Genomic DNA, 24,213 nt, shown 5'->3' with positions numbered 1-24,213 from the left:
CGCCTTGATTGCATCAGCAGAATCCCACCCGCCAGCTCTGTTTAGGGTGACCCTCTCCCTTCTGAGCCAGGGGAGAGTTGGGGAACCGTTGCAGAGCAGTGCCGAGGAGTTTAACTCGTTTTTCGCTGATAAAGTCGCTCGGATCCGAGCAGACCTCGACTCCAATTGGATAGTAGTGTCGGCTGACAATTAGTCAGTTGAGGTGACTGGGGCCCATACTTGTCCATCAGTCTGGGGGGAGTTTGACTTGGTGACACCTGATGAAGTGGACAAGGCCATTGGAGCTGTGAGTTCCACCACCTGCTTAGTGGATCCATGTCCCTCTTGGTTGGTTTCAGCCAGCCGAGAGATGACATGGAGCTGGGTCCAGGAGATTGTCAATGCTTCTTTGAGGAGGGGGTCCTTCCTGGCTCTCTACAAGGAGGCACTTGTGTGCCCCCTCCTCAAGAAGCCTTTCCTGGACCCAGCCATGCTTAATAACTATAGTCTCCAACCTTCCCTTTATGGGGAAAGTTGTTGAGAAGGTGGTGGCGCTCCAACTCCAGCAGTCCTTGGAAGAAGCAGATTATCTAGGCCCTCAGCAGTCAGGTTTCAGGCCCGGCTACAGCATGGAAACTGCTTTGGTTGCACTGATGGATAATCTCTGACAGGCCCGGGACAGAGGCTTGTCCACTGTCCTAGTGCTCCTTGACCTCTCAGCGGCTTTCGATACCATCGACCATGGTATCCTTCTGCGCTGGCTGGAGGGGTTGGGAGTGGGAGGCACTGTTCTTCAGTGGTTCTCCTCCTACCTCTCCGGTCGGTCACAGTCGGTGTTAGTGGGGGGTCAGAGGTCGACCTCTAGGTCTCTCCGTTTTGGGGTGCCTCAGGGGTCAGTCCTCTCCCCCTGCTATTTAATATCTACGTGAAACCGCTGGGTGAGATCATCCAAGGGCATGGGGTTATACATCTTCACCCCATGTCCAGTCAGTGAAGCAGTGGAAGTGATGTGCCAGTGCCTGGAGGCTTTTGGAGTCTGGATGGGTGTCAACAAGCTCAAACTCATCCCAAACAAGACAGAGTGGCTCTGGGTTTTGCCTCCCAAAGACAATTCCATCTGTCCTTCCATTACCCTGGGGGGGGGGAATTATTGCAATTATCCGCAACTTGGGCATCCTCCTCAATCCACAGCTAACACTGGAACCTCATCTTTCGGCTGTGGCGAGGAGGTCATTTGCACAGGTTCGCCTGGTGCACCAGTTGCGGCCCTATTTGGACAGGGAGTCATTGCTCAGTCGCTCATGCCCTCATCACCTCAAGGTTCGACTACTGCAACGCTCTCTACATGGGGCTACCTTTCAAGAGTGTCCAGAAACTTCAGATTGTGCAGAATGCAGCTGCGAGAACTATTGTAGACTTACCTAGGTTCGCCCATCTTTCTCCAACACTCCGTGGCTTGCATTGGCTGCCGATCAGTTTCCTGTCACAATTCAAAGTGTTGGTAATGACCTATAAATCCCTACATGGCATCAGACTAGAATACCTCCGGGACCGTCTTCTGCCGCACGAATCCCAGCGGCCGATAAGGTCCCAGAGAGTTGGCCTTCTCCAGGTCCCGTCGACTAAACAATGTCATCTGGCAGGCCCCAGGGTAAGAGCCTTCTATGTGGCGGCCCCGGCACTCTGGAATCAACTCCCTCCAGAGATTAGAACTGCCCCCACCCTCCTTGTCTTTCATAAATTACTTAAGACCCACTTATATCGCCAGGCATGGGGGGATTGAGACATCACCCCCAGGCTTATAGAGTTTTATGTATGGTATGCTTGTGTTGTATGGTTTTTTAAATTATGGGCTTTTAGATGTTTTCTTTTAATTATTAGATTTGTTACGCTGTATATCGTTTTTGTGAGCCGCCCCGAGTCTACGGAGTGGGGCGGCATACAAACCTAATAAATTATTATTATTATTATTATTATTATTATTATTATTATTATTAGTATTAGTATTAGTATTATTATTATTAGTTGTAGAGTGATGACTCAAGGAATACAGCAAAATTATATATAGATAGTCCTCAACTTATCTCCACAATTGAACCCAAAATTTATGTTGCTAAATTTGTTAAATAAATTTTGCTTTATTTGCAACTTCTCATCACATTGGTTAATTGAATCACTGAAGCTGTTAAATTAATATCACAATTGTAAAAGTGAATCTGGCTTCCCAATTTGCTGCTTGTCAGAAAGTTACAGAAAAATGATCACATAATCCCAAGACACTGCAACTGTCATAAATGTGAGTACATTGTCATAATTGAGTACATTGACATAAATGTGAATACATTGACATAAATGTGAGTACATGTGAGTACAGGAAGGACGTCTTCGTGACATCAAAGCTCTGCCCATGGAATTTCCTATTGGGATTCCCCACCTCTTTTCCAGCCTCCTGATCGGCTAAAAATGCTGCTGCTGATCGGAAAAACAGCCGCACGCTTCTCGGTGGCTTCCGGAACCGGAACCCGGACTTCCGGGTTCAGCATTCAGGAGAACACCGAAAAGCCCCCCGGCTGTTTCAGAAGGTGACAGCCAGGCGGCGCCGCCCAGCAGAGCGCCATTTTACGATCTGCAGTGGGTTCGTAAGCCGAAAAAAGTTCGTAAGAGGCAAAAAATGTCCAAACTCCGGGGTTCGTATCACAAGGAGTTCGTATCACGAGGGGTTCATATCATGAGGTACTACTGTACATATATCCCAGGATATAGCAGGATCTAATCTGGGTCAGTTAATGCTGGAAGTGACATTGGGTAAAGTCTCATGCATGCTGTAGGTTCGCCATCAGGGGTATAGGGTCCCCTGCTTGAGCAGGGGGTTGGACTAGAACAAGGTTCGACAAACCCAGGCGCCTGGTCGCCAGTGGCGCCTAGAAAATGTTGTCTGGCGCCTAGAAAATGTTGCCTGCTGTACTGTATGTGTATACAGCAGTGTTTTTCAACCGGTGTGCCGCGAGGTGGCTCCTGCAAGTGGGAGCTCCAGGGCTGAGGCTTCAGCCCTGGAGCTCCCACTTGCAGAAGCCGCCCCCCGGCTATTGCCCGCCGCCGCTACCCGCACACCCCAAAATACCCCCCTGCGTGCCCTTTTCCATGGGCGCGCAGTTCCCATTCCCCTGCCTGCCTGGGGGGGGGCGGGGGCGGGGAGGCGCCGGCAGTAGAAGGCGCTGCCCCCGCCCACCCGATCCGCTCCCTCTCCTCCTCTTCCGCTGAAAGAAACGCGCGGAAGCTGCCTGCTTGAGCCTGGCGTTGCTCCACCCCGCTTCTTCCTGCTTGTCATCCTCCGTTGCCAGGAAAGCCGGGTTTGTTTTCCGTGAAAGCAGCACGCCTTTTAACACGCTGCTTTCCTGCACCAGCGACGTTTGGCTGCCGGGGGGGCGGGGAGGAGAAAATCCTCCCCCCCCCAGGAGCAGCAAAAGCCTAAGCGGCGGGGTGCACCGTTTGCCTTCCGGCTCAGTCGCAGAGGCTTTTGCTGCTTGTGGAGGGGGGGGGGGGGTTTGGCGGTGCCGATGCCAAATGCTTTCCCTCCGTGGTGGGGGGTGCAGGGCAGGCGCAGTCAGCCCCAGGAGACAAAGATGGAATGAGAGAAAGGAAAGAGAGAGAAAGGGAGGGAGAGAAAGAAAAAGTGAGAGATAGAAAGGATAGAGAGAAAGGGAATGAGAGAAAGGAAAGAGAGAGAAAGAGAGGGGGAGAAGGAAAGAGTGAGAGATAGAAAGGATAGAGAGAAAGAGGGAATGGAAAGAGAGAGAAAGGGAGGGAGAGAAGGAAAGAGTGAGAGATAGAAAGGATAGAGAGAAAGAGGGAATGAGAGAAAGGAAAGAGAGAGAGAGAAAATAAGAGAGAGAGCAACAGAGAGAGAAAGAACAAGAGAGAGAAAGCATGAGAGAGAGAAAGAACAAGAGAGAGAGAGAGAAAATAAGAGAACAAGAGAGAGAAAAAGATAGCAAGAGAGAGAGAAAGCAAGACAGATAGGGAGAGGAAAGGAGAGTGAGAGAAATGAGAACAAAAAGGGGAGAAAAAAGGAGAAATGATAAAATGATTGAGGCAGAGAATGAGAGGAGAGAGAAACAAAAGAGAGAGAGAGAGAGGTGATTCTTGAAGCATATGGTAAAAAGCATCCAAATAATAAGAAACCCCCCCCCCCCAGCCCACACCTGTTTTTGAAAAGGATAAAAGAGAAAAAAAACCCAGCCCTCAACTGGTTTTGGAAATGGTTGGAGTGTGTATACATACACACACATAAGGGGGGGAGAGAGACAGGGATGGAAAAAGAGGAGAAGTGAGAGGGAGAAGGAATGAGGGAAAAAGGGAGGAAGAGAGAGAAATGAGAAACATGAGAGAGAAAAGGGGGAAAGACAGGAGAAGTACCCATAAATGAGACAGTGGTATAAATTTCAGGAGGGATGATTGATGATTGACTGTATTTATAAGGGGATGTTACATGGGATTGTATATATGAGGGGGTTATTTATGTATGTATGTATGTATGTATGTATGTATGTATGTATGTATGTATGTATGTATATATTTATTTATTATTTATTTATTTATTTATTAGATTTGTGTCATTTTGGTTGGTGGTGTGCCCCAGGATTTTGTAAATATAAAAAGTGTGCCGCGGCTCAAAAAAGGTTGAAAATCACTGGTATACAGTATATTTTTCCCGCCTTGTGTTTACGCCCAGAAATGGTACATCTTGGCTTCCGTAGCTCCGCCCATCAACCTCGGAGCGAGCTGCTTTCCCAGCGTCCCCTGCGCTTGCGTGCGTCTCTCCCTCCCCCCCTTGCCTCCATTCCGCCTCCTACTCGAACCCCTTCACTCCCCCCCACCGCACACAGACGCTCCGATCTTGGCCGCTCACCCGCCTTCGGAGAGAAGCGGAAGCCCCTCCCCTCCCGGCGTGAGGTTTTGTTCATTCCTCCTCCGGCCGCGTGCGCGGTGACTTCCGACCAGTAACCCCTCCTCCCCCCTCCCCCCCTCACCCGCGTCCCCGGCCCGGTCTCCCTTTCCTTCTTCTCTGTTTCGGTTTCTGACTAACGGTCTCCCCTCGGATCCCGACGGGAGTACAGCAGAGCCGGCTCGGCGGAGCCAGGCCTGCGCCGGGGGGGAGGGGGTGAAAGCGATGTCAGGTGGAGACTCGGCAAAAAACCAAGTTTGCTTAAAAAAAATTCTGGCTCCTAAATTTTTTGGCTGGCTCCTAGATTCTGAACAACTTTGTCGACCCCTGGACTAGAAGACCTCCAAAGTCCCTTCCACCTCTATTCTGATTGAGCCTTTCTAAAAAAAGAGAGATCTCATTTGAGAGCTGTTCTATAATCCAGGAATTCTCTATGCTCATACATGCCATCAATGAGAAGAAGGCCCCGTGTCCAAGTTTGGTTAATATAGAATAGCCTAACCCAGTGATGGTGAATCTTTCTTGGTTTGTTTCCCAAAAGGGGGTGTATGGGTGTGCTAGTATGCATGCAGATGCCCACACCACTCCCTTCCGCACATGCACACCCCCGCAATGCCCCCACACATGTGCACAATCCCCCCTTGTCCCTGTACCTGTGCAAAGGCCTCACTAAAGCCTGGGACGTGAAAAAAACACCCAAATGAGCAAACCGGGAGTTCGGAAAAATGTACTTCCCTTTTGCCATTGTGCTGTTTTTTGCACTGAGGTATCAGGGAAGCTTCCCTGAAGCATCAGGAGGACAAAATGGCCTTTCCCAAGGCCAGAAATTAGCAGGAGCTGACATAGGGTAAAGTTTCATGTGCCCTCTGATATGGCTCCACATGCCACCTGTGGCATGCATGCCACAGGTTTGCCATCATGGGCCTAGCTAATTATCCCTGGTGATATCCAATCAGCACTCATCCATTCAGTTAATAACATAATTGAATTATTGATATGTACTTATTTCAAACTTCATTTAAAGATGCTCCGGGATCTCCTGCTGGATGCAGATACCTAATTAATTAAATACCTAATTATTTAAAGGGACTATGTAACACTGAAATAAGTATAAGCATAATAATAGCATAACTATCTAGCCTAATACAGAATAAGAGAGGTGGAAGGGACCTTGAAGATCTTCTAACCCAACCTACTCAAAACAGGGAAACCTATACTATTTCAATCAAATGATTCTCCAATTCAAGACAGTGCCTTTTATCTTCAAATCTTATTTGGGTTAGAATTCACAAATTTTAAAAAATTAAGAACTGTGTCAAGAGATCAGCTGAAGATCTTGCTCCTAATTTTACTCAGCCCTGGATTTTTTTTCACCAAAAGAATATTGGTTATATGCTCCCCATTCACTTCTAGAGTTAAAAGTAAAAAAACCTTGTAATATTTGGAGTATTCATATCAAATTACCTAAGTGCCAAAGCTCACTGCAACAACATCGCCAAAAAGACTGCTCTAGTAATCTCACACTACTAATCAGAGCATAAAGAACCTTCGCCAGACCAATCCTTGAATACAGCTCATCTATCTGGAACCCACACTTTAGAAAATGTCTAGAGATACTTTACTAGAAGAGCTCTCCATTCCTCCACTCGGATCAGAATACCTTATGCAACTAGACTTATAATCATTGTGTGTGTAGCTGCGCGGCCACGCAAGCAAAAACCAAACGCTGTGCAGGGTTTTCAAACCCCGTGCGGTGGAGCTGATGCCATTTCTCCCCGCCCGACAGCTGATCTGCCCCTCCCAAACTGTTGGCCGGGGAGAAACCCCCGTGGGCTCTGAGTCCCGCCCAGCTTCTCAAGCTCTGTCTGAGGACCAAATAAATTTTCATGCTTGAGCGCCTGACTTTTTTTCACAGATGTCACCCAAGACACCTTATTGCGTAATTATTTGTGGCTCAGTCTTGGGGCACAATAACGTCTCTTCCCACTATGTTATTCTGTTATTTTCTATTTCAATTAATATCATTATCCTCTTATAAATCCAGATAGGCCATCATGCCTACTCCTCCTTTTTATATATTCTTCTTAAAAGAAACAAAAAATCCTTACACAACTTTTCCCTAATTAGGAAAAAAAATTTCCCTTCTTTTTTATTAAAATAAATTAATAATAAAACAAAACCAAAATCTATTACTATTAAAACTAAAACAACCAGAAAAACCAAAAATGAAGATTTTAAAGCATGGATTTATTAATAGTTGTGTTTTTGGTTTTTCTGGTTGTTTTAGTTTTAATAGTAATAGATTTTGGTTTTGTTTTATTATTAATTTATTTTAATAAAAAAGAAGGGAATTTATTAAATATTTATCATAGTATTATAGTAATCTAATAATACTATGAAAATCTATCTGAACACCAATGCATCAATTAATATATTTCCATATTTACTTTTCTATAATTTCATTCAATATTTCCAAGCTCAATTACTTTTCAGGCACTTAGCATTTACTATTATTAACTTTCATCAATCCTCTACATTTCCAAGTATATTTTAAATTCATAATGCAAACTCATAAAACTATACAGTACATATTATAAACCCCTTATTTATCCTATGTATCTTCCATTAATTTTACCTATGTAATTCTATATAGTTCTAAAATTCTAATCCAATTTTACAAATTAATACATCCTAATATTAAACAACAAAATTAAATTAAAAACAAAACATAAATATATATGAATTTCAGACTTCTTCCCCCCCTCTAAATAGTACATTCCCTTTTGTTTTTTACTTTAAAATAAGGTATGTGCAGTGTGCATAGGGATTTGTTCATAGTTTTTTTTAATAGTCCGGCCCTCCAGTAGTCTGAGGGACAGTGAACTGGCCCCTGTGTAAAAAGTTTGGGGACCCCTGCCTAAATATATCTTTTACCATCAAGAAACCATGTTAACCATGATAACCTTGTTTTTATCTTCTTTGTTAATCAAACTAATTTATGAGCGTAAATACAAAGGTATATTTGCTCCCAACTAGTATATTATGTTCATAGAAGGCTTCATTTTAACAGGAGGCTACAATTGTTTGCATGTTTCTTTGGCTATAAATGCCAACCGGCAGTGGAATTTATTACAGTGATCCCCTGGTTATTGCGTCCCCGACCATTGCGAACAGGCTAATTTGCGATTTTTCAACCCGGAAGTCAAAACACCATCTGCGCATGCGTGCCCTTTTTTTCTATGGGCACGCATGCGTAGATGGCGCCCGGCAAATCAGCTGCTGGGCGGCTTCCCTGGGTCTTCCCCCTCTTGCTGGCGGGAGGGCGAAGCCCCCCCAAGCACCCGCTCGCCCGCCGTTCGCCCGGCCACCCGCCGTTCGCCGCTCGCCCGCCCTTCGCCCGGCCACCCGCCGCTCACCCGCCCTTCGCCGCCTGCCCGCCCTTCGCCCTTCGCCCGGGAAGTTCGCCAGGAGTCAGCGGAGAAGCGGCGCGCCTGTTTTAAAACGATCGGAGCCGGCCTGGGAGGGCTTTCCAGCAACCCCCGAGCCCCCAACCCGGGCTCGGGGGTTGCTGGAAAGCCCTCCCAGGCCGGCTCCGATCGTTTTAAAACAGGCGCGGGGCTTCTCCGCTGACTCCTAAAGCGGGGAAGTTCGCCAGGAGTCAGCGGAGAAGCCCCGCGCCTGTTTTAAAACGATCGGAGCCGGCCTGGGGGATCGGAGCCGGCCTGGGGGGGCTTTCCCTTTCAGGGCAGGTGAGCGGCGGGCGCGGCAGCAGCGAGGAGTTTGCGTGGGCGGCGGGGAAACCCCAATCTTCGGCTCCTCGCTGCTGGGAAGTAAAAACACCACCTGCGCATGCGCAGATGGTGTTTTTACTTCCGCAGCGCTACTTCGCGAAAACCCGCTCGTTGCGGGGGGTCCTGGAACGGAACCCCCGCAATGATCGGGGGATCACTGTAAATATCTTGCTAAATATCTGTCCAGTCACTAAAGTATCATACTGATTCCTCTTGTTCAAAGTTTCAAAATGTATATTAGGATATTACTTAATGTTAAATTTTATAAGAGTTCTGTTTTAAGAGAACTGTCTGAGACAGCTTATTTACAATATAAATAAGAGGCTGCCACAAAGAAGGGGGAGCCAAGTTATTCTCCAGAGTACCTGTAGGACAAGAAGCAGTGGATGGAAACTAATCAAGGAAAGAAGCAACTTAGAAGCAAGGAGTGAATGTGAGAACAATTAATCCATGGAACTACTTGCCTCTTGAAATTGTGAATGCTCAAACACTGGAAGTTTTAAAGAAGATGTTGGATACCCACTTGTCTGTAGGGTTTTCTGCCCAAGCAGGGGGTTGGACTAGAAGACCTCCAACGTCCCTTCCATCTTGGTTGTTAGAAAATGTTTCACATTTTGAAATATCTGTACAAGCCGCAAGAGACATCTCTTTAGAGGAACATCTTCCCACCTTGTAGACAATACTTCAAGAAACTGGGAATAACCATAAACAATGTCTACATCTAGTATCCAATATCCAGTATCTAGTTCAGGAAACACAGATCAGTTTGACATGCCTTGATTGTTAATGAATTATCTACCTTCAGTCTCACTAAGACTTTCAGCTGACTTGCACCTAAGGAGGTTGTTTTGATTTATTTTTTTTTGCAAAAGCAAAACCAACATCATTTAGAAGCAATTACAAATACCTTCAATGAGAATTTAAAAAATACAATATCCAATTAAAAAAAGCCATACTTTTCTCTCCTTCTTTCTTCCCCGCTCCTTCCCCACGGTGGAAATCCAATCCAGTCAGTTTTAAAGTCACGCCGCATTTTGGAATCAGAGGGAGGGGGGAAACTAGCCGGCCAGGCTTTTCTCTCTTTCTCTCGAGGGTGGAAATCCAATCCAGTCAGTTTTAAAGTCACACCGCATTTTGGAGTCAGAGGGAGGGGGGGAAATGAACTGGTTGGGCTTTTTTCTCTTTCTCTCGAGGGTGGAAATCCAATCCAGTCAGTTTTAAAATCACGTTGCATTTTGGAGTCGGGACAAATGATCAAGGTCTGGTCACCTTATTCTAATTGCCAATTCCAGCGCAGAGGTCAGACCTCCACGCTGGAATTGGAAACTCGTGGACAGACATCTCAAATCTCCTGCACTATAGCGCACAACTCACGTTAGAGGGAACACTGCCGCCCAACCCACGCGCCTGGCACCAGATAGGGGAAGGGTGACTCTAAGCTTCCTCCCTCAGGGTGAACTTCTGCACCTGTCATAGCCTCTCCCTCAAGCAGCCTCTCCCTCAGGCAGTATTGCTACTATGAGGGCTCGGCTGTAGCCCTGAAACGAAGCAATGGTTTTCTAACTCAGGCGCTTTAAAGCAGTAGAAAGAAGTGGCACACCGAGCTTCAGTGCGCTCTTGAACACGCCAAGCACTAAAGCCCAGGGCGTGGGGGGCGTTTTATAGCACGAGGCCCAGCACTGAAACTAAAGAACCATGGCCCCATTTCTAGTCCTCTCCAAGGCCGAGGCGGGGTCTTCCTTCCCGTGGTTTTTGCTCATGCTCCATGCGGGTGTTAGCCGTAACTAGCAGCTCATTGCTCAGAGCGGCGCAAGCCTTAACGCCACCCTGGGGGGGAGGAGGAGGAGGCGAAGTGGAGTAAGTCCCAAACTCCTTGCCGAGGTTTCTCTCTCTCTCTCTCTCCTCCCCCCTTCACAGCTGCACACATTCACAGCTGCACACACACAACTCCCCCTCTTCACCAAAACTCTCAGCGATGCCTGTTCATAGGGCTGAAAGTGCCACGACGCTGCTCTCCTCCCACCCCCCTCAATAGAAAACACCAAACAATGAGGAGTTGGTTGGTGGATAGGGGGAACTTCTGCGTTCCACCATGTGCCGGGAGGGAGAGCTGAGCGCTCCGCTGTGAGCTTTAAAGAGAAAGGCGGAGGGAGGGTGAGGCAAGAGCTCCAGTTTGGGCAGTGCCACAGGAGTGTGCATATATCCTGTGGGGAAAAAGGAGTGGTTGTTCCTGTTGCTCCGCTGACAGCACTGCCCAAACCGGAGCTCTTGCCTCACCCTCTCTCCACCTTTCTCTTTAAAGCTCACGTTCAGCCTCCCCTCCCCGAGGCACATGGCCCCTCCCCAAAGAAAATGGCTCTTTGCCTGCCCCACCACAGCCACATACCCTACTGGAAGAGGACCTGCCTCTTCTCATGCCTCCCTCCGGGTGCTGCAGCCCCTGCTTCTGGATTACGATGAGAGAAAGAAAAAGGGAGAGGAAAGAGAGAGAAAAACAGAAATGAAGGTGAGAGAAATGAGAACAAAAAGGGAGGAGAAACAAATGAGAGAAAAGAGGCAGGGAGAGAAGGAGAAGTACACAGAAATGAGAGTAGACCTGGAGGAAGAGAATGAGAGAGGGAGAAAAGAGGGAAAAGAGAGAGAGAAAGAAAAAGCAAAGAGAGGGTGGGAAAGCGAAGTGGAGAGGAAGGAAGGAGGGAGGGAGGGAAGGAGAAATGTAGGGAATAAGGAAGGAAGGAGGCAGAATGAAATGAATGGAGGGGCAGAGGAAGGAAGGACTTTTGGGGAGGGGATAATTTTTTTTCTCTCAACATAAATTCAAACAATACAGTGTGTCATCTAATTTTCCATGAATAAAATGCGGTATTTTTTTTAGTAACTAATATCAATCATCAAAAAAGTTGCAAAAGTTTTTTTCTAATTTTGTCATCCAGTTACATTTTCTTATTAAATTCCCTCCTTAATGTTCCTTCAAAAAGTACAACACCAATTATATTTCTAACTTCGGGTAATGTGCACGAATGCTCGAAGCTTGAGCAACAAGATCTGTGAGTTAATGGCCATAATATCTAGAGATAATTTGGATCTGGTTGCCATAACTGAGACATGATTTAAGGATTCTAATGAATGGGAAATATCCATACCAGGATATACACTGTATAGGAAGGATAGAATAGAGAGAAGGGGAGGTGGAGTAGCCATTTACGTTAATGAAAGTCTAAAAACAACACTAATTCAAAATACATGTAAAGATCTGGAGACTCTCTGGATTTGCATGCAAAATAAAGAAGGTTCTGTCATTAGAATTGGGGTGATCTATAGGCCTCCAGGGCAATCTGAGGAATATGACAACAAGATGGTGGATGAAATTACCCAAATGGCAGTGAAGGGAGATATTGTGGTTATGGGTGATTTCAACATGCCTGATGTTGACTGGAATATCCCCAGTGCCCTTACATGCAAAAGTAAGAATATAGTAGAGGCCTTTACAGGAGCAGCTCTGGCACAGCTGGTTAAGACACCAACTAGAGGGGAGAATATTCTAGATTTAGTTTTTACGAATGGGAATTGGGTTTCAGAGGTCAAGGTGGGAGAAAATTTAGGTTGCAGTGACCATCTATGTTTGTGGTTTGATGTAAAAACTGATTGTGAGCAATCCTACACTGCAACCAAAGTATTGGATTTCAGAAAAACAAATTTTAATGCAATGGGGAAATATTTAAATAATGAATTAAAGAGGAGGGATAAAATGGCAGGAGCGAGCACCCAGTGGACTGTATTAAAAAAGGCCATCTTAAAAGCCACTGGACTGTATGTAAGACAAATAACTAAAGGTAAAACGAAGAAGAAACTGCTATGGTTTAGCAATGATGTAAGGGTTATAGTCAATGAAAAAAAGGCTGCCTATAGGAGGTATAAAGAGTCTGGAAGTATAGCTGATAGAGAGGTGTATAAAATGAGACAGAAGAAGGCGAAACAGATAATATATGCTGCTAAAGTCTCAACAGAGGAAGAAATAGCCAAATCTGTAAAGAAGGGGGATAAAATCTTCTTCAGATATATTAGTGATAGGAAGAAGAAAAACTGCGGCATCACGAAGCTTACTACCAGGAATAATACATGCATTTATGGGAATAAGGAGATCGCTGACCATTTCAATAGCTACTTCTGTTCAGTTTTCTCAAGACACCTTACAAAATAATACCATAGAGGGATATAGCATTGCTTCCAGCTGTACGGATTCAGCTCCAGTGATCTTAGAAGCTGATGTCTTAGAAGAACTTGAATGATTAAAGATAAATAAGGCAATGGGTCCAGGTGGCATCCACCCCAGAGTTGTTAAAGAACTCAGATCTGTCGTTGCTACCCCCCTGAGTGATTTGTTTAACCAATCCCTGTTAACAGGAGATGTTCCTGAGGATTGGAGAATGGCCAGTGTTGTGCCTATCCACAAGAAGGGCAGTAGAGAAGAAGCTGGTAACTACAGGTCAGTTAGCTTGACTTCAGTTATAGTTAAAATGATGGAGACTCTACTGAAAAAGAGGATAAATCAGCACCTAAAAAACAATAACTTATTGGACCCAAATCAGCATGGCTTTACTGAAGGCAAATCATGTCAGACTAATCTCATTGATTTCTTTGACTATGTCACAAAGGTATTGGATCAAGGTGGTGCCGTGGATATTGCTTACCTGGACTTTGATACAGTTCCACATAAAGAGCTGATAGATAAATTAGTGAAGATTGGTCTTAATCCCTGGATAGTTCAATGGATTTGCAGCTGGCTGAAGCGTAGACATCAGAGAGTTATTGTTAATGGCGAGTATTCTGAGCAGAGACAGGTTACAAGCGGTGTGCCACAAGGGTCTGTTCTGGGTCCTATTCTTTTTAATATGTTTGTGAGTGACATAGGGGAAGGTTTGGTAGGGAAGGTTTGCCTATTTGCCGATTACTCTAAAGTGTGCAATAGGGTTGATATTCCTGGAGGCGTCTGTAATATGGTAAATGATTTAGCTTTACTAGATAAATGGTCAAAGAAATGTAAACTGCAGTTTAATGTTTCCAAATGTAAAATAATGCACTTGGGGAAAAGGAATCCTCAATCTGAGTATTGTATTGGCAGTTCTGTGTTAGCAAAAACTTCAGAAGAGAAGGATTTAGGGGTAGTGATTTCTGACAGTCTCAAAATGGGTGAGCAGTGTGGTCGGGCAGTAGAAAAAGCAAGTAGGATGCTTGGCTGCATAGCTAGAGGTATAACAAGCAGGAAGAGGGAGATTATGATCCCGCTATATAGAGTGCTGGTGAGACCACATTTGGAATACTGTGTTCAGTTCTGGAGACCTCACCTACAAAAAGATATTGACAAAATTGAACGAGTCCAAAGAAGGGCTACAAGAATGGTGGAAGGTCTTAAGCATAAAACGTATCAGGAAAGACTTCAGGAACTCAATCTGTATAGTCTGGAGGACAGAAGGAAAAGGGGGGACATGATCGAAACATTTAAATATGTTAAAGGGTTAAATAAGGCCCAGGAGGGAAGTGTTTTTAATAGGAAAGTGAACACAAGAACAAGGGGACACAATCTGAAGTTAGTTGGGGGAAAGATCAAAAGCAACATGAGAAAATATTATTTTACTGAAAGAGTAGTAGATCCTTGGAACAAATTTCCAGCAGACGTGGTAGATAAATCCACAGTAACTGAATTTAAACATGCCTGGGATAAACATATATCCATCCTAAGATAAAATACAGAAAATAGTGTAAGGGCAGACTAGATGGACCATGAGGTCTTTTTCTGCCGTCAATCTTCTATGTTTCTATGTTTCTAACTAAAATAAATTTTAATCATTGCAGCCCATTCTTGCCTAACCCTATGATATTTTCACTGCATTCAGAAGTAGCTTTTTCTTTAGAAAACTTAATAATTAATGCAATTTGTGCTTCTTGGTTATCAATTTGAGGCTTTAAAGCATTTTGCAAGTGATTAATGAAATCAGTGTATGTTTTCTTAGATTTTTGTTGATTGCTTGAAAAAATGTCTGCTGGCTTACTAGCAGAGGAACTTTCTGAATTCCTTAAATTTGTAAACTTGATGCAGTTTTTTTACATCTGCATTAACTGCATCAATAGATATTCGAGTATTTTCTTGATCAAGATCAAAACCCTGATCTTTTTCTAATTCTCCATCTTGCATTTTTTGAATCAGACCAGTATTTTTTACCACTGGAGAACATTCATGTGACGCACTGAAGCCTTAGGAGGCACTATTTGCAAAGTATTATAAGACAATATGAGAGAAGGAGGGAGATTCTACTAATTTCTGCTGTCTTCTGATTTAATGCAGTAGCATTTTCAAAGGCCAACTTCTTCAAAAATTCCATTCTGGCCTCAACATTGTCTGTGTGAACTGCGCCCCTAACAAAACTTGTAGCATTCACTCCTGACTTACAGGAGGACAGCGACGTAGTTGGGAAGCTAAACACCGGCAAAAATGAAGTGGGGACTGGCAAATTAAGCTGAAAATATAGCAGAGGAAAAGGAAGTTCACTCCACTCAGGAAGCAAAGAAAGAAGGGGAGATAGTGCCTTGAAATTGTGACTCTCCATAATTTCTATAGCTTTCTTACATCTCTGCCATAACAATAAATCCTTTGAACTCACTTTTTAGATCAGATGAACTTGGCTGAATTGATTAATTAATTGACCAGTTGAAATATTTTACCAATATTTTTAATAATTAATATAATTTTAATAAGTTTAATTTTATATTAATTAATTTTTTAATTAAATTATTGTGGGGATTTTTAAGGATGGATGAATGGCAAGGGTGGAATGGTGGGAATGATATATATGAATTGAATGAGGGGGGAGGGTCAAGGTTGGAAGATTGGGGTGGGAGGGCTGATTTGTATTAAATTAATGAGTGGGGTGGATGGGATGATATGTATAGGAATAATGAGAATAGTGTGAATGTTGAACTTAGCCTACCTAGCGATGGAAAGACAGGAGGGAGAGGGGCACCTATCTCTGGGGTGGTGGAGGGCCAGAATATTCCGGTCTTGCTGGGGAGAGGTAGATATGGCGGGAGTCACGGGGCTAGCCATTCTGGAGGAAGAAGGGATCGCTGCTTAAAAGCGATCCCTTGTTCCGGTCCCGTGAGCTCAACCCGGGGTACTGGTGACGAGTGTAATCCAGGCCCTGGGCTCAAGCTGCTACTGCTCAATGCCAGATCGGTAGTAAACAAAGCTCTCCTCATCCAGGATTTAATTCTGGATGAGGAGGCCGATCTGGCATGTGTGACTGAAACCTGGCTGGGCCTCAAGGGAGGAGTTCCTCTCTCGGAATTATACCCAGTCGGGTTTCAGATATGGCATCAGCCTCGACCCCAGGGAAGGGGGGGAGTGGCTATTGTAGCCAGGGAGAACTTTCGCCTGCGTAGACTCGTTGCCCCTGAGATTGCGGGTTGTGAGTCACTCCTTGTGAAGTTGGATTTAGGGGTTCAGGTGGGCTTGCTACTCATGTACCTGCCTCCCAGCTGCGTGTCAACAGCCCTGCCTGTGCTGCTCAAGGTGGTGGCCGAGTTGGCGGTGGAGTTCCCCGGACTTATTGTCCTGGAGGACTTCAATCTGCCGTCACTCTGCGGTTCCTCTGGATTGGCACTGGAATTCATGGCCACCATGACAGCCATGGACCTAACTCAAGTAGTTCAGGGTCCGACTCACGAGGGTGGACACACACCTGATATGATATTCCTCTCGGAGCAATTGAATAATGGTCTGAGACTAAGGGGCTTAGAAGCATTGCCTTTGTCATGGTCAGACCATTTTCTACTGCGGCTCGATTTCCTGGCTCCAATCCTCCCCCACAGGGAGGCGGAACCGATTAGGAGGTTCCGCCCCAGACGCCTGATGGACCCTGAGGGCTTTCAGAGGGCGCTTGGGATTTTACCAGATTCAATCGTCCACAGCTGAGCAGAGTCTTGCTGAGGCCTGGAACAAGGCTGCAGCGGAGGCTCTTGACCGAATTGCGCCTTTGTGAATTCTCTGTGGCACTAGACCCCGTAGAGCTCCATGGTTCAACGAGGAGCTCCGGGAGTTGAAACGCCAGAAGAGATGTCTAGAGAAGCGATGGAGGAAGAGTAAGTCTGAATCTAACTGAACACTTGTAAGAGCTTTTATTAAGACCTACAAAGTGGCGCTCAAGGCGACAAGATGCGCGTACCATGCCGCCTTGATTGCATCAGAGGAATCCCGCCTGGCTGCTCTGTTTAGGGTGACCCGCTCCCTTCTAAATCAGGGGGGAGTTGGGGAGCCCTTACAGGGTAGTGCCGAGGACTTTAACACATTTTTCGCTGATAAAGTCGCTCGGATCCGGGCTGATCTCGGCTCCAATTGCATAGCAGTATCGGCTGACAATGAGTCAGTCGAGGTGACTGGGGCTAAATGTCTTTGTCCATCAGTCTGGGAGGGGTTTGACTTGGTGACACCTGATGAAGTGGACAAGGCCATTGGAGCTGTGAGTTCCGCCACCTGTCTACTGGATCTGTGTTCCTCTTGGTTGGTTTCAGCCAGCCAGGAGGTGACACGGAGCTGGGCCCAGGAGATTGTTAATGCCTCCTTGGGGAAGGGTGCTTTCCGGCCCATTATAAGGAGGCAGTTGTGCGCCCCCTCCTCAAGAAGCCTTCCCTGGACCCAGCTGAGTTTAATAACTACTGTCCAGTCTCCAACTTCCCCTTTATGGGGAAGGTTGTTGAGAAGGTGGTGGCGCTCCAACTCCAGCGGTCCTTGGAAGAAGCCGATTATCTAGGTCCTCAGCAGTCTGGATTCAGGCCCGGCTACAGCACGGAAACTGCTTTGGTCGTGTTGATGGATGATCTCTGGTGGGCCCGGGACAGGGGTTTATCCTCTGTCCTGGTGCTTTTTGACCTCTTAGCAGCTTTCGATACCATCGACCATGGTATCCTTCTGGGCCGGTTGGAGGGGTTGGGAGTGGGAGGCACTGTTCTTCAGTGGTTCTCCTCCTACCTCTCCGGTCAGTCGCACAGTGTTAGTGGGGGGTCAGAGGTCGACCTCTAGGTCTCTCCCTTGTGGGGTGCCTCAGGGGTCGGTCCTCTCCCCCCTGCTATTTAATATCTACATGAAACTGCTGGGTGAGATCATCCAAGGGCATGGGGTGAGGTATCATCAATATGCCGATGATACACAGTTATACATCTCCACCCTATGTCCAGTCAACGAAGCAGTGGAAGTGATGTGCCAGTGCCTGGAGGCTATTGGGGCCTGGATGGGTGTCAACAAACTCAAACTCAACCCAGACAAGACAGAGTGGCTGTGGGTCTTGCCTCCCAAGGACAATTCCATCTGTCCGTCTATTACCCTGGGGGGGGAACTACTGACCCCCTCAGAGAAGTTTCGCAACTTGGGCGTCCTCCTCGATCCACAGATGACATTGAAACATCATTTTTCGGCTGTGGCGAGGAGGGCGTTTGCCCAGGTTTGCCTGGTGCATCCGGAACCACCTTCTACCGCACAAATCCCAGCGGCCGATAAGGTCCCACAGAGTTGGCCTTCTCCGGGTCCCATCGACCAAACAATGTCATTTGGGGGGCCCCAGGGGAAGAGCCTTCTCTGTGGCGGCCCTGGCCCTCTGGAATCAACTCCCCCCAGAGATTAGAACGTCCCCCACCCTCCTTGTCTTTCCCAAATTACTCAAGACCCACCTTTATCACCAGGCATGGGGGAGTTAAGATATTCCTTCCCCCTAGGCCATTACAAGTTATGCATGGTATGTTTGTGTGTATGATTAGTTTTATAATAAGGGTTTTTAGTTGTTTTATTAATTGGATTGTTACATGCTGTTTTTATCATTGTTGTTAGCCGCCTCGAGTGTGCGGAGAGGGGCGGCATACAAATCCAATTAAAATAAATTAATTAATAATAATAATAATAATTTTTTAAAAATGCTGTATAGCCATGTGCTGTGGCACTTGCAAATCTATCCCTATCCTAATCCAGTCTTACAGATCCAGAATTCCAGCCTCTGGATACCAAGGACCCTGACATCCTATTTCTCCTACTAAATCTTCCAAATCACTTAAACTAACCCCCGTCAGCTTTGCCTTTGTGAGAAAAGTTCGGTGTTAGTGGGGGGGGGGGGTCAGAGGTCGACCTCTAGGCTTCTCCCTTGTGGAGTGCCTCAGGGGTCAGTCCTCTCCCCTCTGCTATTTAATATCTACATGAAACCGCTGGGCAAGATCATCCAAGGGCATGGGATGAGGTATCATCAGTACACGGATGATACCCAGTTGTACAGCTCCACCCCATGTCCAGTCAATGAAGCAGTGGAAGTGATGTGCCAGTGCCTGGAGGCTGTTAGGGTCTGGATGGGTGTCAACAGATTCAAACTCAACCCTTATAAAGCGGAGTGGCTGTGGGTTTTACCTCCCAAGAACAATTCCATCTGTCCGTCCATTACTCTGGATATGCCTGCCTGTGGTGAGCTGAATTTTATATTCCATGACTCATAGCTTGTCTTATCTTTCTGGAATGCCATTAGCCCTGAAACTGGCGCCTTTCCAAGAAACCTATCTAATAACTTTGCAGCCAGGAAATCTATTCCATAAACTTTTAAAGATTGAATTCTGCTCATTACTGTTGCTTTTTTAAATAAAGTGTAATTCAAAGCTTAAATCGTGGGTTTTAGTTGTTTGTTTCAATCTGAAAAGCACGGGATAGAACAGCCACTGCTATAAAACATGAAAGACAGAGTGGCCAAAATGCATCCATTTCATCATTTTGCACCTGTAATTGGCTTTGTAAGAAACCTTTGTGTATTGCATCTGATCTTAAGAGTTTATATTGGGACTTCTGGGTGGAAAAATTGCAAGGTAACAAGTGTTCAAGGAGTGGAGAAAATCTGAAGTGAGGATTGATGAATGTGTGAATCCATTGTCAGGCCACTTGACACTGTAACAGCGATAGGGATATGGGAGGAGTGAGAGAAAGAGAGAGAGAGATTGGTACAACGGCACATTCCTTGTGCAGAGTCCTAGATCGACTGAACAAGGAAAGAAGCCAGCACTCCCTTCCCCAGATTGGTACATGCGATGCACTTGTGGGTGTGGGGTTGTGATAATGAACTTTAACCTAAATAATTACGGAAGAGAATTCCAGTGTTGGTACAACGGCAACGAGTCCCACAGAGTTTATTAATTTATTTATTTATTAATCAGATTTGTATGCCGCCCCTCTCCGCAGACTCGGGGCGGCTCACAGCAATCGCCATACAATGTAAACAAATCCAATATTTAAATTAATTTTAAAACACCACAAGTTAAAACCAATCATACACACTAGCATACCATATATAAATTTTATAAGCCTAGGGGGGAAGGAACATGTCAATTCCCCCATGCCTGACGACAGAGGTGGGTTTTAAGGAGCTTACGAAAGGCTAGGAGGGTGGGGGCAACTCTGATATCTGGGGGGAGTTGATTCCAAAGGGTCGGGGCCGCCACAGAGAAGGCTCTTCCCCTGGGTCCCGCCAAACGACATTGTTTAGTTGACGGGACCCGGAGAAGGCCAACTCTGTGGGACCTAACTGGTCGCTGGGATTCGTGCGGCAGAAGGCGGTCCCGGAGATATTCTGGTCCGGTGCCATGAAGGGCTTTATAGGTCATAACCAACACTTTGAATTGTGACCGGAAACTGATCGGCAACCAATGCAGACTGCGGAGTGTTGGTGTGACATGGGCATATTTAGGAAAGCCCATGATTGCTCTCGCAGCTGCATTCTGCACGATCTGAAGTTTCCGAACACTTTTCAAAGATAGCCCCATGTAGAGAGCATTACAGTAGTCGAGCCTCGAGGTGATGAGGGCATGAGTGACTGTGAGCAGTGACTCCCGGTCCAAATATGGCCGCAACTGGTGCACCAGGCGAACCTGGGCAAACGCCCCCCTCGCCACAGCTGAAAGATGTTTCTCTAATGTGAGCTGTGGATCGAGGAGGACGCCCAAGTTGCGAACCCTCTCTGAGGGGGTTAGTGACCCCCCCCCCAGGGTGATGGACGGACAGATGGAATTGTCCTTGGGAGGCAAAACCCACAGCCACTCCGTCTTATCCGGGTTGAGTTTGAGTCTGTTGACACCCATCCAGATCCCAACAGCCTCCAGGCACCGGCACATCACTTCCACTGCTTCGCCGACTGGACACGGGGTGGAGATGTAAAGCTGGGTATCATCTGCATACTGATGATACCTCACCCCATGCCCTTGGATGATCTCACCCAGCGGTTTCATGTAGATATTAAATAGTAGGGGGGAGAGGACCGACCCCTGAGGCACCCCACAAGGGAGTAACCTAGAGGTTGACATCTGACCCCCCACTAACACCGACTGCGACCGACCAGAGAGGTAGGAAGAGAACCACTGAAGGACAGTGCCTCCCACTCCCAACCCCTCCAGCCGGTGCAGAAGGATACCATGGTCGATGGTATCGAAAGCCGCTGAGAGGTCAAGAAGCACCAGGACAGAGGATAAACCCCTGTCCCGGGCCCGCCAGAGATCATCCATCAGCGCGACCAAAGCAGTTTCCGTGCTGTAGCCGGGCCTGAATCCTGACTGCTGAGGACCTAGATAATCGGCTTCTTCCAAGGACCGCTGGAGTTGGAGCGCCACCACCTTCTCAACAACCTTCCCCATAAAGGGAAGGTTGGAGACTGGTCGATAGTTGTTGAGAATGGCTGGGTCCAGGGAAGGCTTCTTGAGGAGGGAGCGCACAAGTGCCTCCTTGTAGGGATACGGGAAGGACCCCCTCCCCAAAGAAGCGTTGACAATCTCCTGGACCCAGCTCCGTGTCACCTCCCTGCTGGCCGAAACCAGCCAGGAGGGACACGGATCCAGTAAACAGGTGGCGGAACTCACAGCTCCAATGGCCTTGTCCGTTTCATCAGGTGTCACCAGATCAAACTCTTCCCAGACAGGTGGACAAGTACGTGCCCCAGTCACCTGAACTGACTCGTTGTCAGTCGACTCTGTATTCCAATTGGAGTCGAGGTCCGCTCGGATCCGAGCGATTTTATCAGCGAAAAACGTGTTAAAATCCTCGGCACTACTCTGCAAGGGCTCCCCAACTCCCCCCTGATTAAGAAGGGAGCGGGTCACCCTAAACAGAGCGGCCGGGCGGGATTCCGCTGATGCAATCAAGGCGGAATGATACGCGCATCTTGCCGCCTTGAGCGCCACTTTGTAGGTCTTAATAAAAGCTCTTACAAGTGTTCGATCGTATTCGGACTTACTCTTCCTCCATCGCTTCTCTAGACGTCTCTTCTGGCGTTTCAACTCCCGGAGCTCCTCGTTGAACCATGGAGCTCTACGGGGTCTAGTGCCGCGGAGAGGTCGCAACGGCGCAATCCGGTCAAGTGCCTCCGCTGCAGCCTTGTTCCAAGCCTCAGCCAGAGACTCTGCCGAACTGTGTACGAGTGTATCTGGAATAACCCCAAGCGCCTTCTGAAAGTTCTCTGGATCCATCAGGCGTCTGGGGCGGAACAGCTTAATCGGTTCCGCCTCCCTGCGGGGAAGGATTGGAGCCAGGAAGTCAAGCCGCAGTAGAAAATGGTCTGACCATGACACAGGCAACACTTCTAAGCCCCTTAGTCTCAGACCATTACTCAGTTGCTCAGAGAGGAATACCATGTCGGGTGCATGCCCCCCCTCATGAGTCGGACCCTGTACTACTTGGGTCAGGTCCATGGCTGTCATGGTGGCCATGAACTCCTGTGCCAGTCCAGAGGTTTCACCGAGCGACGGCAGGTTAAAGTCCCCCAAGACAATAAGTCTGGGGAACCCCACCGCCAACCCGGCTACCTCCTCGAGTAGCACAGGCAGGGCTTGTGACACGCAGCTGGGAGGCAGGTACGTGAGAAACAAGCCCACCTGGACCCCTAAGTCCAACTTCACCAGGAGGGACTCGCAGCCCGCAATCTCTGGAGCAACGAGTCTACGCAAGCCAAGGCTCTTCCTGGCTATAATAGCCACTCCTCCCCCCCTTCCCTGGGATCGAGGCTGATGCCATATCTGAAACCCGGCTGGGCAAATTTCAGAGAGAGGGACTCCTCCCTCTGGGCCCAGCCAGGTTTCAGTGACACATGCCAGGTCGGCCTCCTCATCCAGGATCAGATCCCGGATGAGGAGAGCTTTATTTACCACCGACCTGGCATTGAGTAGCAGCAGCTTGAGCCCAGGGCCAGAATTACACTCATCACCAGCACCCAGGATTGGGTTCACAGAGCCGGAACAAGGGATCGTTATTACGCAACGATCTCTCGTTCCCCTGGAACGGCTAGCTCTGTGGCCCCCGCCATATCTGCCTCTCCCCAGCAGGACCGGAATATTCCGACCCTCTACCACCTCAGACATCGGTGCCCCCTCCCCTCCTGCCTCTCCTGTGTCAGGTAGGCTAATCAAGTCATTCATACCATTTCCATTTATTTCATCCATGCCAAAGTTCCACCCAGCCCACCCATAACAATCATTCATTTCATACATATCATCATACCCACCCCAATAATTCATTAGTTTTAAAACCCCTTCTAAAAAATTAGCTAAAATATTAATTATTAAAAATTCAATATAGATTCAATTAAAAAGAAAAACAATATAAAAAACCAATTACACTAAATAGGATATTAATTAACACTAGGTTATTCTCAAGATCTTAATAGAATAACATATAATTATTAGAGTTGGCCTTCTCCGGATCCCTTCGACTAAACAATGTCATTTGGTGGGACCCAGGGGAAGAGGCTTCTCTGTGGCGGCCCCGACCCTCTGGAACCAGCTCCCCCCAGAGATCAGAATTGCCCCCACCCTCCTCGCCTTTCGTAAGCTCCTTAAAATCCACCTCTGTTGTCAGGCATGGGAGAATTGAGATATTCCTTTCCCCCTAGGCCTATACAATTTATGCATGGTATGTTTGTGTGTATGTTTGGTTTTATTAAGGGTTTTTTAATTATTTTAAATATTAGATTTGTCATATGCTGTTTTATTATTGTTGTTAGCCGCCCCGAGTCTACGGAGAGGGGCGGCATACAAACAAACAAACAAACAAATCAAATCAAATAAAAAAATAAATAAAATATCTAGTTTGTAATATTTTGTGCAACTCTTTTGCATGAAGCTTCTGCGGAGTTGACAATCCTCCCTACACACAAAAATGGGAGTGAGGTTCGCTGTAGTGCACCTAGGCTTGTCCGGCCAAATGAGTACAGTGAGATCATATTGGGGTCACCAGATGTGATGACGGTGAAATGAAGACAAGTAGACAGAAGTTTCTTTCATGGGAAGGCACCCCGAACTATCCACGTACATCCGTTTTTATTCCCTTCCACCCTCATTGGTTATTATAGATAAGTATACATTCTGCCATTAGCTTCCAGCATGTATGATAGGTATTGGCAAGATGTGTGATCAATTTGTGTTATCCTCACGCTCAATCATTCA

At 46.8% G+C, this 24,213-nt stretch overlaps 1 protein-coding gene across 2 annotated transcripts in view; it reads right to left on the bottom strand.

Moving 5' to 3' along the window:
• Positions 1 to 24,213, bottom strand: part of VWC2 (von Willebrand factor C domain containing 2) — a 167,770-nt gene that overhangs the window by 46,053 nt on the left and 97,504 nt on the right. The gene's annotated exons all lie outside the window — the stretch shown is intronic.

Source organism: Erythrolamprus reginae, chromosome Z, assembly GCF_031021105.1.
Source record: "Erythrolamprus reginae isolate rEryReg1 chromosome Z, rEryReg1.hap1, whole genome shotgun sequence".
NCBI lineage: Eukaryota > Metazoa > Chordata > Lepidosauria > Squamata > Dipsadidae > Erythrolamprus > Erythrolamprus reginae.
The sequence above is the reverse complement of the archived record's forward strand: the minus strand, read 5'-3'. Positions and strand labels throughout refer to the sequence as shown.